Raw genomic sequence first — 15,237 nt, 5'->3', positions numbered from 1 at the left:
GTGCAGCAAACCGCAAGCGCGTAGATGGTGGCTGCTGGTGCAGGGTGGCTACTCCTTAGCCACAAGGGAGAGTCTTCAGAGAGTGACAAGAGTTCCTTTCGTGGAAAGTAGTTCAAGTTTCAAGATGATCTAATTTGGGAAGGGTGCCCGTTCCTACCTTTATTCTAAGAAAAGGGGCTGGCACGCGACTAGGTCCTGCCCATGGGTGGGACCAGGAGGGGGGTGGTTACACCCCTCTCCTTTGTCCGGTCTCTCCCCAGCTCAGGGGCTGGGGTGCCCCTGGAACTGGTTTGAGCCGGCCTATGCACAGTGAGCACCGGGGTGCCACTTGCAGTCACCTTCCTTTCAGCCCTGCCTACCTGTCTGGGATGGTGCTGGCACCGCCCCTGACAGGAAACCATTTGTCCAGGCCTCCCTCGCTGGAAGGACTCCCAGCAGCAGGAGGGCAGACTTGTGTCTCGGTGGCAGCATCGATTTTGTGGAGCTGAGGCTGTGTTTGACTTTAACCGGGGTTCACAGTTACATACATGTCGTGCCCCTCTAGAAGGGTGGAATGCTAACCCCGTCGCCAGAATTGGCGAGGGGTTAGTATTCCAATTCGTACGACACCTTACTCGACATGTTTTGATAATGCTATGCCAAAGTTAGCATTTAACCGCGAGGATTATAATGCACTTAAGAGTATATGGTATAGCGTTATCATGGAACAGCTATTAGGACTTGGTTCCGCAAGCTGCAAACGGGCTCAGCTCATGCCAGAGCACCATCTCACATAGTTCCAAGCACTCTGCCTTCAGGATTGATAAGGCCTGCCATAGGAGTGACTGATAGGAATATATGTGTCCATTTTAGGTTTAGATATAGGGAACTATATCTAAAGCAAAGGGTGATTACACCACCTTGCCCCAGCTGTCGTGCAGCCAGTTGTGTCTGTTTAGATGGCCAGCCAGGGGTGGCATAATACATGCTTCAGCCCCTGGTAGGCCCTGGGTACACCTATGCCCTGGATACCTAAGGCATACTGTACAGGGACTGATAAGGTGGCCCAGTACCAATTGGTAAATGCACCTAGGGTACATGATTGTAATTTAGAGAGAGAACAGCTAGGCTGTGGGTCTGATTAGCAGGCCCACAGCCAGGGAAAGTCGTAAATCAGTGAAGCAAAAAGCAAAAATCTGGGGTGGCCATGGGATTGCAGACCCCACTCTCCTACACCGACCACCCAGCGCCTGATCCTGCTAGAGATCGCGTCCAGGCCCTTCTTGCTATAAACCTCCACCAATGGTTTGTGGTCCGTGCGAAGGGTGAATTTAGTGCCCCACAGGAAATCCCTGAATTTGCCCAACGCCCAGAATACCGTCAAGGCTTCTTTTTCAATCACCGAGTAGTTGCTTTCTGACTTCTGAAGGGATCTCGAGGCGAATGCTATCGTTTCCTCTCCGTCTTTGCTCATTTGAGTGAGGACCTGTTAGAAAGGCGGTTCCTGGAGGGGCAGAAGATGTCTGACTGACCACCCAGAGTCCCACCTCTCCGTATGGAGTTGGCCGAGCGCCGTCGAGAGGCCTCCTGGGTGAGGCTCCTCTCCTAGAATCGTAACAGCAGAGCAATCACACTACTACAAAGGGACACCACACAAAAGGATAACTTCTTAGAATCTTTATCGGTAATAGCGATTGGTTCTCTCGGTAATATGTACAAACGGATCGAGGGATCCTCAAAGTCTTGGTAATGGAGGGGAAGGGGGTAGCGGGACAGTCTTAGGACCAGCAAGGTCGGGCCGCGGCAGCGCCAGCAGGCTTCACGATGGTTTGAGCGAGGTTGGGCCGCGGCAGCGCCAGCAGGACTCCAAGATGGTTTCAGCGAGATTGGGCCGCGCCAGCGCCAGCAGGGCTCCAAGATGGTTTCAGCGAGGTTGGGCCGCGGCAGCGCCAGCAGGACTCCAAGATGGTTTCAGCGAAAGATGGTTTCAGCAAGATTGGGCCGCGGCAGCGCCAGCAGTAGATGGTTTCAGCGAGATTGGGCCGCGGCAGCGCCAGCAGGACTCCAAGATGGTTTCAGCGAGATTGGGCCGCGGCAGCGCCAGCAGGCTCCGAAGATGGTTTCAGGGTTCAACGCAGTGAGTTCTTCTCAGGGTCGGCCGCGACAGTGTCAGCAGGGCTCTCGACTCCAGGATACAACTGCCGACCCATTCCAGAGCTGCCCCAGATATAGGTCTGGAGTCCTTTGATGTCCGGACCCTCGCGCCTGGGGGTCAGAGGGGCCGGGATGAGAGCGTCCAGACACCCAGCAGGGGGGTGGAGCCAGCGCCCAGGGAGGCCGGAGGGCGATCGAAACCAGGCGTCCGGGGACGGTTGGAGGGCCATCGAAACTCCCCTCCTCCTTGTTCCGTCAAGTGGCCGCTTTACCACCTGGTCGGATCTTGGTGCCTCGATGTCGGGGCTTCGGTGGGGTCGTGGCCGGGGATGGGCCGAGGCCACGTGGTCAGGACGTAGAGGGTCCAAGATGGAGTCGGGGCCTGTGAGGGTGGCCCGGGCAGGGTCTGGACCAGCAGAGTGGGGCGAGCAGGGGTCGCCAGGTTCTGGAGGGGGAGAGCCGGGGGTCGCCAGAAGTGGCGGCTCTCGTTGAGGGTTGGAGCGGTAGCTTCGTCGGGAAGGACAGGGGTTACTGCTGTCCCGGGACCGCCATGCGGGGAGGAGCGGGACCACGCCACGAGGCCGGGTCCAACACACGTCCCCCCCAGCTGAAGGCGAGGAGAGTCACCCATCTTCTTGGGTGTTCTCCTCGTCGAGGCGGAAGAAGCGGGACAGGCCGTCGGCGTTGGCGTGGTCGTTGCCGGGGCTATGCTCCACGGTGAAGTCCATTCCCTGGAGAGAGATGGACCATCGCAGCAACTTGGGGTTCTCTCCTCGCATCTACATCAACCACCGCAAGGGCCGGTGGTCAGTCTGCACCCGGAAGTGGGTGCCGAAGAGATAGGGCCGGAGTTTCTTGAGGGCCCACACCACGGTGAAGGCCTCTCGCTCAATGGTGCTCCAGCGTTGCTCTCGGGCCAGCAGACGTCGACTGAGGAAGGCCACAGGTTGATCAATTCCTTCTGCGTTGAGTTGGGAAAGGACCGCCCCGACACCGTGCTCCGAGGCATCCGTCTGTACTATGAATTCCCGGCTGTAGTCGGGGGCGGTACACATCGCTGTCTTTAGAGTCTCAAAGGCGGTCTGACACTCGGGTGTCCAGTGCACCTTCTGGGGCTGTCTTTTGGAAGTGAGTTCAGTGAGGGGGCCCACAATGCTCCCATAGTTCTTCACGAAGCGCCGGTAATACCCAGTGAGCCCCAGGAAGGCTCTGACTGCTGTCTGGGTGGCCAGGGGCTCCCAGGCCATGATGGCGTCGATCTTGGGTTGGAGGGGAGCCACCTGGCCGCTCCCCACTCAGTGTCCCAGATAGGTCACGGAACCTTGGCCTATCTGGCACTTGCTGGCTTTTATTGTCAGTCCGGCCCGTCGGAGGGCCGTCAGGACCTCCCAGAGGTGCTTGAGGTGCTCGGCCCAGTGGAGGCTGTACACCGCAATATCGTCCAGGTAGGCGGCGCTGAACTCCTCTAGTCCCGCCAGCACCTTATTCACTAGTCTCTGGAACGTTGCTGGGGCGTTCTTCATCCCGAAGGGCATCACTCTGAAGTGGTAGTGGCCATCGGGTGTTGAGAAAGCGGAGCGCTCCTGGGCGCCCGGTGTGAGCCCAATCTGCCAGTAGCCGGCGGTGAGGTCGAAGGTGCTCAGGTAGCGGGCTGCCCCCAGGCGGTCGATCAGTTCATCGGCCCGGGGAATGGGATGAGCATCGGTCCGGGTGACGGCGTTCAACCCCCGGTAGTCGACACAAAACCTTAGTTCCGGGGTGGCGCCAGGGGCGGCGGCCTTGGGGACCAGGACGACAGGGCTGGCCCACGGACTGTCAGAGGGCTCGACTACCCCCAGGGCCAGCATCTTGGAGACCTCGGATTGGATGCAGGTCCGAACTCGGTCGGGGACTCTGTAGGCCCGGTGCCGCACAGGTTGGCTGTCCCCGGTGTCGACATCATGCACGCACCACTGGGTGACTCCGGGGGTGAGGGAAAATAAGTCTGCGAATTGTCCCAACAAGTTGCGGCAGTCCTGGCGCTGTTCTGGGGTCAGGGCGGAGGAGAGGGTGAACCCCTCGACGGAGCCATCTTTCTCGGTGGTGCTCAGGAGGTCCGGTAGGGGCTCGGAGTCGTCTTCGGCCCCGTTATCCGTAGCCATCAGCAGGCTAAGTTCTGTTCGGACAAAGTGAGGCTTGAGTCGGTTAGTGTGGAGGACCCGGAGGGGTTCTGGGGGGATTCCATGTCCACCAGGTAAGTAACAGGGCTCTTGCGCTCCACCACCCTGAAGGGCCCCGTCCACTTGTCCTGGAGGGCACATGGTTCGACCGGGGACATGACCCAGACCTGTTGGCCCAGCTCGAACTCAATGGAAGAGGCGTTTTGGTCATACCAGCTTTTCAGCTCCTCCTGGCTGGCCTAGAGGTTGGCTTCGGCCAAGGCTCGGAACTTCCGAGTCTGATTTCGGAGGGTCAGGAGGTATCGGTAGACGTCGGGGGGTGCATCTCGGACTGCAACCTCCCAGCCTTCCTTGACCAGGCTGAGGGGACCCTGGACGGGGTGTCCATACAATAGTTCGAAGGGGCTGAACCCCAGGGACTTCTGCGGGACTTCCCGGTAGGCGAAGAGGAGGCAGGGCAGCAGCACGTCCCACTGGCGTCGCAGGGGCTCCTCCAGGCCCATGATCATCCCCTTAAGAGTTCTGTTGAAGCGTTCTACCAACCCATTCCCTTGGGGGTGGTAGGGGGTCGTAAATTTATATGTGACCCCGCATTGTTGCCACAGGGACTTCATGTAACGAGAAATAAAGTTCGTACACCGGTCACTTACGACCTCTCGAGGGAAGCCCACCCTGGAGAATATCCCCATCAGTGCCCGGCCCACAACGGGGGCCGTCACAGTTCGGAGAGCGATGGCTTCGGGATAGCGGGTGGCATGGTCCACCAGGACGAGAATAAACCGGTATCCTTGGGAGGTGCGAGGCTCCAGGGGCCCCACAATGTCGATTCCCACCCACTCGAAGGGGGTGTTGACGACGGGAAAGGGCTGGAGGGGGGCCTTGTGCTTCCCTCCACTCTTCCCGGTGGCTTGTCAGGTGGGGCAAGTCCGGCAGTGATTGCTCACATCGTTCTTCATCTTTGGCCAGTAGAAATGGGTCACCAGGCGGCTGTATGTCTTGTCCTGCCCCAGGTGCCCAGCGAGAGGTACATCGTGTGCCAGGTTCAGGAGGAAGTCTCTGAATCGGAGGGGAACGACCAGCACCCGGCCGGCCCCCAGTTCGGCAATCTTTTGCTCACTGTAGAGGAGATCATGGTCCCAATAGACCCAGTGGGACCCCGATGGGTCTCCGGCGGCTTGAGTGGCGGCTTGCTGTCGGATTCCCTCGAGGGAGGGACAGGTTTTCTGCTCCTGCCGGAACTGTTCTCGGGTGGGGCCACCTTCTTGGCGCCATTGGGCCAGTTCCGGGAGGTTGCTGAGTTCAGCGATTTCTCCCCCGGGGGGCCCTGGGGGCTCGGACTCTGGCTCTGGCTCGGCGTCCTCTGCTACTGCAGGCGGCGGAGGCGCGGGCCATTCTGGTTCCTCCGTCGGGACGTCTTCCGTCGGGGCGGAGGCTCGGACGGACATGGAGCGGGTGGTCGCACAGACCCACTCGGGAAGGCCTAGCATCCCCAGATGCTCTCTCTGCTCGACGCCGGCCCAGGGGGAACTTTCGAGGACGTTTCCGAGGAGGCAGTCCACGGGGGCATCATCTCGGACAGTCACTTTCAGCATGCCCGACACCCCTCCCCACTCGAAGGGAATACGGGCCATTTGGCACAGGCTCTCGGAGTTGTCTGCTGATCGTACCGGGCACAACACATTTGGTAGGATCTGGTCAGGGGTCACCAAGTGGCTTCGGACGGCCGTCACACTGGCTCCGGTGTCGCGGAGGGCTTCCGCCCAGTATCCATTAATTGCGACCCATTGGCGGTACTTTAGAGTGTTGCTCGGTTTCGGGGCCCGGGGAATCATGTCCCTCTCTCCTAGGCATACTAGGGACATGGCGGCGGGCTCCCACTCGGTCTCGTCGTGGTCGTAGGTCTCTTCTTCGCCTCTCTCTTCTCCCAAGGCGGCGGCAGCGATCTGGCGGTTCGGAGGGCCGGTGGAGCCGGGTCGTTGGTTCATTTGGCAGAGGGGGTCATTAGCATAGTGACCAGGCCGCTGGCATCTGTGACAGGTAACGTTCGGGCGGGGCCCCGGCCGTGCTGGGGGGCCCCCCTTCGGGCCAGGGACGGTGAAGTGGGGGTCGGGGGCAGCCCCGCGGGGAAGTCCCTGGTCCTGTTCTGACCTCCTCCGCCGCCTCGCGGCCGGTGGTTCCCCGGGGGATCTCGTCCGTAGTCTCCCATCGGGCTCCGGGGGACCCGGGTGCTCACCCATCGATCGGCCTCGACGGCTAGTTTCCGTGGCTCAGTCAGTTTGCTGTCGAGGAGATGTTGTCGGAGTTCGATAAAGCAGTTGTTGGAGAGGTGCTCCCATATAATGAGGTTGAACAGCTGCTCGTAGGTGGTGACCTGGCTGCCTTTGATCCACCCCTCTAGGGCTCTACTATAGAAGTTCACGTACTCCACCCATGTAGTACCGGGGAGTTTCTTACAGTCTCGGAATCGCTGCCGGTACATCTCAGGGGTGAGTCCGTAGCACGTAAGGAGGGCAGCTTTCATGTGTTCATAAGATGTCATCTCCGCATCGGGGAGCTCTAGCAGGGCGTCTCTCCCTTCGTTGACGAACTTCCCCCACAAGCCGGTGCCCCAGTCCTTGGCGGGTACTCGATGGGAGGCCATGGCTACTTCGTAAGCCTTAAACCATTGTTGGATGTCGTCGTTTTTGTAATATTCTTTGACGACATCTTTGGGAATGTGGACCTTATTGTCTGTCGGGGGAGGCGGGCCCCGGTTCTCGGAGGCGCTGGCCTCCCCATTTTTGGCCTTGATTTCAAGTTCTTTTAAGCCACGCTCGTGCTCGAACGTGAGCCTCTTCTCCTCGAAGTCTCTCTGCCTTCGTTTCTCCTCTAGGTCTCCTTGCAGTCGTAGTTGCTCAAGGGCTATCTTCTTCTCGGCTAGCTGTAGTTCTCCATCCAGACGGAGTCGGGCGAGCTCCAATTCGTGGAGCCGGCTCCTTTCTCGCTCTCGGGCGTCTTCGTGGGAGAGGCCTGTGTCTCCGTTGGCATTTCTTTCCTCCGCTGCGGTTGCGAGGTTTTCTCGGTGCACATCTTGGACCGTGTTTTCTTCGCCCTGGGGTGGCGTTGCTCCGGCCTCCACCCACGCTTGTAGGGCCAGCTTGAGATCTTCCTTGGTGCTTAGTCCAGTGGTAGCGATGCCCAGGTCTTTGCAGAATTGTTTCAATTCTTTATGATTATAGTCCTCTAATCGTTCCTTCTGGAACTCCTTGGTCGGTCCTGTTTCTTTGGTCGTCATGGTAGCGGTGTGTTTCTGGTAGTAGTGGGTGAGTCACTCTCTGTACGATTAGCGTCGGCTCGGATCGCACCGCCTGCCACCAATGTTAGAAAGGCAGTTCCTGGGGGGGCAGAAGATGTCTGACTGACCACCCCGAGTCCCACCTCTCTGTATGGAGTTGGCCGAGCGCCGTCGAGAGGCCTCCTGGGTGAGGCTCCTCTCCTAGAATCGTAACAGCAGAGCAATCACACCCCTTCAAAGGGACACCACACAAAAGGATAACTTCTTAGAATCTTTATCGGTAATAGCCATTGGTTCTCTCGGTAATATGTACAAACGGATCGAGGGATCCTCAAAGTCTTGGTAATGGAGGGGAAGGGGGTAGCGGGACAGTCTTAGGACCAGCAAGGTCGGTAGCGGCAGCGCCAGCAGGGCTCCAAGATGGTTTCAGCGAGGTTGGGCCGCGGCAGCGCCAGCAGGACTCCAAGATGGTTTCAGCGAGATTGGGCCGCGGCAGCGCCAGCAGGCTCCGAAGATGGTTTCAGCGAGATTGGGCCGCGGCAGCGCCAGCAGGACTCCAAGATGGTTTCAGCGAGAATGGGCCGCGGCAGCGCCAGCAGGACTCCAAGATGGTTTCAGCGAGATTGGGCCGCGGCAGCGCCAGCAGGCTCCGAAGATGGTTTCAGGGTTCAACGCAGTGAGTTCTTCTCAGGGTCGGCCGCGACAGCGTCAGCAGGGCTCTCGACTCCAGGATACAACTGCCGACCCATTCCAGAGCTGCCCCAGATATAGGTCTGGAGTCCTTTGATGTCCGGACCCTCGCGCCTGGGGGTCAGAGGGGCCGGGATGAGAGCGTCCAGACACCCAGAAGGGGGTTGGAGCCAGCGCCCAGGGAGGCCGGAGGGCGATCGAAACCAGGCGTCCGGGGACGGTTGGAGGGCCATCGAAACTCCCCTCCTCCTTGTTCCGTCAAGTGGCCGCTTTACCACCTGGTCAGATCTTGGTGCCTCGATGTCGGGGCTTCGCTGGGGTCGTGGCCGGGGACGGGCCGAGGCCACGTGGTCAGGAAGTAGAGGGTCCAAGATGGAGTCGGGCCTGTGAGGGTGGCCCGGGCAGGGTCTGGACCAGCAGAGTGGGGTGAGCAGGTGTCGCCAGGTTCTGGAGGGGGAGAGCCGGGGGTCGCCAGGAGTGGCGGCTCTCGTTGAGGGTTGGAGCGGTAGCTTCGTCGGGGAGGACAGGGGTTACTGCTGTCCCGGGCCCGCCATGCGGGGAGGAGTGGGACCACGCCACGAGGCCGGGTCCAACAGGACCGCTCCCAACCCTTTTGCGCTAGCATCCGTACTGACTATAGTTTCACGGTTGGGTATGAAAGACTTTAGGCTGGGTGCTTCTGCAAGTGCATTTCCCACGTCCTCGAACTTTCTCTGACACTCCTGACTCCAGTCGAACACCGTCTCCTTTTTCAACAACAGTCTGATAGCATACATTCTTCCAGCCAGGTTCCGTATGAATTTCCCGTAGAACTCTAGCATTCCCATAAAGGACTTGATTTCGTCTTTGCTCCTAGGGGGCATCAAATTTACAATGGTGTTCTGGAGCTCTGCTTTGGGACGGATACCTTCTGCCGTCACCTTGTGTCCCAAGAAATCCAGTTCCGCGCAGCCAAATACGCACTTTTCTCTCCTCACTGTTAGACCTTGCGACCTGAACCTGGCCAGCACTCGTCTCAGCCTCTCGTCATGCTCCTCATGGCCTCATGGTCTCTTGCAAACACTAGCACATCGTCCTGATAGCATACAACACCGGGAATCTCTTTCAGGATATTTCCCATGAGCCTCTGGAACACGGCTGCAGCGGAGACCAACCCGAAAGGCATCCTTTTGAACTTGTACGCGCCCATGGGTGTCACAAACGCTGTGAGTTCTTGTGACTCTTCGTGCAGTTTGATCTGAAAGTAAGCTGAGGTAAGGTCCAGTGTGGAGAATACTCTTGTACCCTCTAGCATGCTCATCATCTGGGTGATGTTGGGCAACGGGAATCGGTCGACCACGACCTCTTTGTTCAGAGCCCTGAGATCAATGCATAGCCGAACCAACCTATCCCTTTTCTTGGCGGCCACGATTGGCGCCAACCATTCCGTCGCTTCCACTGGTTCGATGACTCCTGCTTTGCACAGTTTCTCTAGTTCCGTCTTCACCGCTTCTTGGATGGCAATGGGTAGTTTCCTGACCTTGGCCACCACTGGTTTCGCATTTTCTTTCAATTTTATCTTGTGGCAGTAGTTCTTCAAACACCCGAGCTCTTCGCTGAATACCTCCTTGAACTCTGTCACTAAATCTTCCTTTGGCTCCTGTATCTCCTGTATTAAGATTTGGCGATTGCTATTGGGATTAAGATAGACTCCCAATTCCTTCTGTGCCTGTCAACCCAAAATGTTATCACCGACAGTGGACACATACACCTTAGACACTGTTGTTCTGTCCTTGTATTCAATTTTGTCCAAGAAGTAGCCTTTCATAGAGATAGGGCGACCAGCTTACCCCCCCCCCCGGGCCTCACATCCATTTTCTTCAAGATTATCCTCCCCTTGGACACACGGGAAAATTCTTTCGCACTTATGATCGTTATTCTAGAACAGGAATCAAACAATGCTTCCAAATCTGTGCCCCTTACTTTTATAGTGTCTTTCGGGCTGCAGACCTGACCTTCCCCAACTTGCACTACAATTTCTTCACATGTGGTGTTCATGAGGCTGCTGCTCTGCCCTTCGCTCACTCGCACAACTATTTCGTCACATACAGCGTTGGTCCTGTCTTTGCCCTGTCTGCTGAATCCCTGTCCACTTTTGCAGAACTGCCTGAAATGACCTCTCTTTCCGCACTTGTTGCACGTGAACTTGAGGGCAGGACACTCTTTGTCATTTGCCATGTGCCCTTGCTTACCACATCTATAACAGGAGCCCTTGAATAACCCTCCCGATTTGTTTTCTTTCTGCTCTTTACTCACTACTTTCTGGCCCTTGATCACAGATACAGCCTCACATTCAGTCACAACTTCGCTCACTTTGGGTTTGTCTTCGCTTTTTTTCTCACTAGTATCCTTAATTAATTTCACTGACGCACAGTAACGTGTTCTACTTGTTTGGCTATTATTAAAACCTCCCTCAGGGGTGGGTCATCCTTAAGCCACAACACCTCCCGCACGCGCTCCATCCTACAGGCTAACACGAACTGGTCCCTAATCCTTTCCTCACTTGCACCACCAAACTTGCATGTGGAAGCCAGTCTTCTTAGTTCAGATACAAAATCTTCAATAGATTCCCCCTCCTTCTGTACTCTTTTCCCAAAATGGTATCTTTCCATAATGGTGCTCGTTTTAGGGAGATAGTGTAAATCTAATTTCTTCAAGCTTACTTCTAGCTCATTTAGACCTCTTGCTTCCTGTGCCCCTAGATCTGGGAGGTGATCTAAAACCTCTTCCCCTTCCACTCCCAGGTAGTATGCCAATAATGCTACCTTCCTTTCTAGCCCAAGATTAGGACCACATACAGTAGCATAATTAAAAAACACTTTTTTCCACTTTTTCCACAGAATGGTAGGTTCCCCGGGGCTGGTAAAAAAAAAAAGGGTGGGGGAGTTACACTCTGCATGCTGGTAATGTCACTGGAAGTCCTCCTAAGAATAAATGAAGGGAATTAAGTACTGGGGCTACAGGTCATAAGCAAAAATGTTAAGGCTCTTGACAATAATGCAGCAAAGAATATGCGCCTTTCCTAGGGGTTTCTGCACGGTTTCACTTGGAACTGTAACTTTACAGATGGTATAAACTAAATTTCTTTTACCACTGGGTGGCACTGTGGCCTACGATCCTTTCCCACTGAGGCGAGTTACCAGCATGACAATCGCCCTGTTATTGTCAATGCAGAGGGCGTTGCTAGTCTGAGGAGATTACCCCACCTCTACACTTCCTCTTGAGAGTGGTTGACGAGCGATCCGTGGAAAAAGGAACAAGTAAGTCCGAGGGTTGCCTGAAGAGTGGTTTAGTCCATTTCCGTAGATTCCAAACGAGAAAGCTAAGATCCCCGTGTAAATGAGTCCCTGATGCACCTGCAGGTGGCACGCTGCTCGCACCGCCTGTGACCACTAGCGCCAGATCTAGTCAGGGGAATAGCAGGCAGAGATCACGCCTCCACACTCCGCCAGCGCTTTCTACGGCTTCTAATCTTCACGGCCAATCCACGCCCTTGCAGACACCTCCAGCAATCCCGTCCGCCTCCTCCCGTCTTATGGTCCCAGCTGGTGCTCCAAAATAGGGAAGACGTCCAGCTCTCTTCAGCCGCTCACCACACTCGAGCCTCCGCCACAATTTCACCTCCGTGCCCCTCCACACGTAGATGCCGGCACAGTGCCTCCTTATACCGCAGACACTCTACTCCAAATTTCAGGTTCTTACCACGCCGCACACCGCTCCGATGCCCTCACGCTGCCGCCTCTCACCATATGCTGGACACGGAACTTCAGTCAGCATCAGGGGCGTCACCTGTTACTCTACTTCGCAGATACCGGCAAATTGCCTCTTCATTCGGCTGGCACAACACTCCAAAATCCTTTTTTCTTTTCCTCGAGCCGGATCACGTTATTTACGCACTTCGCACACTGTTCTGTTACAACTCGCTGCCGCTCCTCACCATTAGTTTTTTTCAGCACTTAGTTGTGTTACCAGTGCACTTCACGCTGTGCTTCTTCAGTTTCTCTGCGCTTCTTCACCTCATTTGCCTGTTGAGGTCGCTGTCCCCGAAAGTCCGTCGTCACCAGCGTGACATCAGTCATAAATGCAGACAGGAAACCGTTGAGGAGTTAAACGGAGTTTAATTGGGTTCAATAACTCAAAGGAAGATCAGCGACCCCAGCCACAGCACAAGCCACAACAGGTGGCAGCTTCACACTGCCCGCCGGCGCTCGCCTTGGAACGCTGGTCGCGGTGACATTCTAAGTGATGTCACCACGAGCAGCTCCATACATGCAGAGACGCCGGGGGGGGGGGCAATTAAGATGGGAGACACCACAAATAGGTCTCACATTTTTTTTGAGTTAGAGCTTTTGGCATAGCTCGACAGCTACCAGACAGAAATTGTCACTTTGCACGTGCCGAACAAAGCATTGCTCCGTGAAACGGCCTCAAAGCTTAAAACGATGTTGATACCCTACAAAATAAAAAGGCAGATCAGGATGACCAGAAGGAACTGCGAACGTATTGGGATGGACAACGCAAGCAAACAATGAGTGAAATTGCCTAGGCGTGACCCAAGCATGCAAAGGCAGGAGAATCAGACCCAATGTACCAAAAAAAAGGTATTTGTAAATGGCACAACAACAAACAAATGGCAATTCATGGGCATGCCAAAAGCCGATTGAGGAAATAACAACAGGTCTTGCAGGCAGTGCATGTGCGCTGCCTAGGCTCGACCTAAAGAACTTCCTCTTCATGAGCATCAGTGAGCAAGAGGTCTATAAACTTCGCTATGATAGAAGCTGTATGAGGCATTCACTTCAGCACTTTGCTACAGGCCAGAAAGAGCAGCGGATGCAATGCAACGTGTAATCTGCTATTTTGCCCAAGTGACTCACAGAAAAACGCTTCCGCTACAATATCAGAGCAGCAGCAATGACCAAGGGGTAGATTACAGGAGTACCTCAAGAGCGCCAGGTGTGTTCGCACCTGCTTTTTGCATTCATGTGGTACTTCTCCAGAAGCTTGCATAATCCCTTCTATGACATAAATTGCGCAGTCACACATTAAGGTCCCACACAATGTGAAGGGGCATTCACAAATTTGCTTAGCAGTGTTGACCCGTGCAAACAAGAGAACACTTTGTCAGGCCACCCTCACCATTTTACAGATGCAAGTGCATGGGCAGAAAAGCCCTATGGGTTATGCTATTGTACACACTATAGAGGGGCACATACTTAATATGCCCCAAGAGGTTCCCCATGGAAGGGACCACAAAGCATTCCACAGATCTACCAAGATCCTTCAAAGGGGGGTTCTGAGACTGGAGATCTTCAATGGTAGACCAACTTTGCTGGCAGTGAAATGAAGACAGGCGTGAGGTTAGGGCGGCAGCTGAACAGAGCGGAGAACAGCAATTACAACGCGGGGATTACCCCGCACTACCATTACAACGCGGGGATTACAACGAAAGTCATTACAACGACTTTCGCTGGAGGGCGCTGTTGGATAGGGAATAGTTTAATTTTCTATCCAACACCATCCCTACTGTCAACGTGGGCTGGAGTTGGAATAGAAAATTAAACTATTCCACTATCCAGCGCCCTCCAGTGAAAGTCGTTGTAACGACTTTCGTTGTAATCCCCGCGTTGTAATGGCATGCGGGGTAAAAGCCTGCGTTGTAATGACATACAACTAACAGAGCTGATCACTGTAAGAAGCTGGCTCTGTATATACTGTACCAAAAAGAGGTATAGTGTGCACAGAGTCCAGGGAGTCCCCAAAGGTGTGTCAGCGCGCACACTCAGCCAAGTTGGCTTCAGGTATCTAGAAAACAGTTAGGGGGTAACCATGCAAAAAGTGTCACTTTCCTACAATCACTTTATGTATTTGGAGGCTCGGTGCCCATCTGCACCAGGCGCACCTAATAAGAGAGCATACTAGTGCACAGATGAGCCTGGTTTTATAATTGGGCAGCTGGCCCACTTGCATTTGCTGGCTACTTTGTATTCCTGTAACACTTTGAATCCAAAATGGTGGATCGTGTGAACCTAGCCAAGGAAAGGATTAATCAGGACAGCCCAAATTTAGGGCATATCGTCTTGGAAAAGATTTTTTTTTTCTTGAGTCCCCTCAGTCACCCAATCGAGATGCGGTCGAGCCAGGGATACAACAGGTTGAATTGCCGGAGGGCTGCCGAGACAAAGTCTACAGGCCCCTCCACCCAGGCGGACCATGGAGCATAATACTGCTAACAAAAAATAAATACTACCGGTACAGCGTTAACCTATGTATATTTACTAGATACACACACTAGGTGTGCCTAGTCAATATTTCCTTACAAATTTAGGCTGATTCACAGGAGTGGCATACATGGGGCTGGCCCTCATGTTGTCCTGAAGAAAATGTGTAGGGGACACCTTGAAACATGTCGACAGGATATTAGGGACGGTGAACACATAACAGTTCTTTTTCCTTTATCCACCCCTTTTTACCATACCAACTAGAGGCAGGAATAAAATGTTGGCTTACTAGCTAGGTATTTTTAATTATCACCAATCACCACTCCACCACACACTGCACTACATATAGCTTCACAAAAAGTGCTCCTATGTATCCCTCGCAAGTCGTAGCATGCCCCAAGCAGTAGATGCTTGGGATGGCCCCAATGATGAAGCATGTCACCTAAGGGCAACCTTGGGTGAGTGAGGGGACTCAAGAAAAGAATTTTCTTTTCCAAGACGATACGCCCTAAATTTGGGCTGTCCTGATTCATCCTTTCCTTGGCTAGGTTCACACGATCCACCATTTTGGATTTAAGTGTTACACTTTACAGTTCAGGAGGCAGAACCTAGCAGTAGCCTCCCTCTCCCTTCTTTTGATATACTTTGTATTCCTAACAACTGATCTAACATCAAGAAACAGTAAAGGCAAGGTAGTAGCCAGTGCCCTTATTACGTTCCT

At 54.7% G+C, this 15,237-nt stretch overlaps 1 protein-coding gene across 1 annotated transcript in view; it reads right to left on the bottom strand.

Annotated features, from left to right (window-relative positions):
• The window catches only part of UBA7 (ubiquitin like modifier activating enzyme 7), a 1,199,654-nt gene that overhangs the window by 753,030 nt on the left and 431,387 nt on the right, over nucleotides 1–15,237 (bottom strand). The gene's annotated exons all lie outside the window — the stretch shown is intronic.

This window comes from Lissotriton helveticus, chromosome 9, assembly GCF_964261635.1.
Source record: "Lissotriton helveticus chromosome 9, aLisHel1.1, whole genome shotgun sequence".
NCBI lineage: Eukaryota > Metazoa > Chordata > Amphibia > Caudata > Salamandridae > Lissotriton > Lissotriton helveticus.
This window is presented reverse-complemented; position numbering and strand designations above follow the sequence as displayed.